Source organism: Pteropus vampyrus, unplaced genomic scaffold (assembly GCF_000151845.1).
Source record: "Pteropus vampyrus isolate Shadow unplaced genomic scaffold, Pvam_2.0 Scaffold222, whole genome shotgun sequence".
Classification (NCBI taxonomy): Eukaryota; Metazoa; Chordata; class Mammalia; order Chiroptera; family Pteropodidae; genus Pteropus; species Pteropus vampyrus.
Window position 1 is genome coordinate 168,993 of NW_011889003.1, and position 1,627 is coordinate 170,619.

Genomic DNA, 1,627 nt, shown 5'->3' on the forward strand with positions numbered 1-1,627 from the left:
TATAGTATTATCAACCATAGTCATCATGTTGTACATTAGATCCTAAGGTCTTATTCATCTTATAACTGAAAGTTTGTACATTTTAACCAGCCTCTCCTTATTTGCCCCGTCTCCCAGCTCCTGTCAACAACCATTCTACTCTCTGTTTCTGTGTTTGACTTTTCTTTTTTTTTTTTTGTAGATTCAACATATAAGTCATACTGTGTAGTATTTATCTTTTTCTATCTGGCTTATTTTATTTCATGTTAGGATTGATTTTTGTTATTTTGTGAAAAATGCCATTGAAATTTTGATAGAGATTGCATTGAATTGGTAGCTTACTTTTGGTAAAATAAACATTTTAACATTAATTCTTCCAATTCATGAATGTAGAACATCATTCCATTTATCAGTGTCTTCTTCCAGTTCTTTCACCCACATCCTATAGTTTTCAATGTGATATTTCACCTCCTTGTTTAAATTTATTCCTAAGTATTTTATTTTTTGATGTTATTGTAATTTGGATTGTTTTCTTAATTTCTCTTTTCGACGGTTGTTAGGGTATAGAAACACAATTAACCTTTGTATATTAATTTTACATCTGGAACTTTACTTCATTGGTTAGTTCTGAGAGTTTTTGGGTGGAATCTTTAGAGTTTTCTATATATAATACATCGCGTGAAAACAATTTTACTTCTTCCTTTCTGATTTGAATGACTTTTCTTTCTTTTTCATGCCTTATCTCTCTGGCTAGAACGTCCAGTACTATATTAAATAAAAGTGGTGAGAGTGCGTATCCTTTTCTGGTTCTTGATCTTAGAGTAAAAGTTTTCAGTGTTCCACAGAGTATGATGTTAGCTATGGGTCTGTTGCATATGGCTTTTATAATGCTAACGTATGTTCCCTCTATACCCACTTTATTGAGAGTTTTAATCATGAAGGATGTTGAATTTTGTCAAATGTCTTTTCTGCATCTATTGAGATCATATAATTTTTATCCTTCATTTTGTTAATGTGGTATCTCATCTTTATTGATCTGCATATGTTGAACTATCCTTGCATCCCAGGAATAAATCCCATGTGATTGTGGTGTATGCTCCTTTAAATGTACTATTGAATTCAGTGTGCTAATATTTTATTGAGGATTTTTACATCTACATTCATCAGGGATATTGGCCTATAATTTTCTTTTCTTGTAGTATCCTTTTCTGGCTTTAGTATCAGGATAATGTCAGCCTCACAAAATGAATTTGAAGGTGTCCCTCCTCTTCTATTTTTTATAAGAGTTTGAGAAGAAGTGGTATTATCATTCTTTAAATGTTTGGTGGAATTCATTGGTGAAGCCATCCAGTCCTGAACTTATTTGTGATGCGAGGTTTTTTTTATTACTGATTCAATCTTTTTACTGGTAACTGATTTGTTCAGGTTTTCTATTTCTTCAAGATTCAGTCATAGGAATTTATCCATTTCTGCTAGGTTATCTAATTTGTGTCATTGTTTATAGTAGTTTCTTATGATCTTTAGTATTTCTGTGTACCAGTTGTAATGTCTGCTCTTTCATTTATGATTTTATTTGAGGATTCTCCCTTTTTCTTAGTCTAGCTAAAGGTGTGCCACCTTTGTTTACTTTTTCAAAGAAACAGCTTAG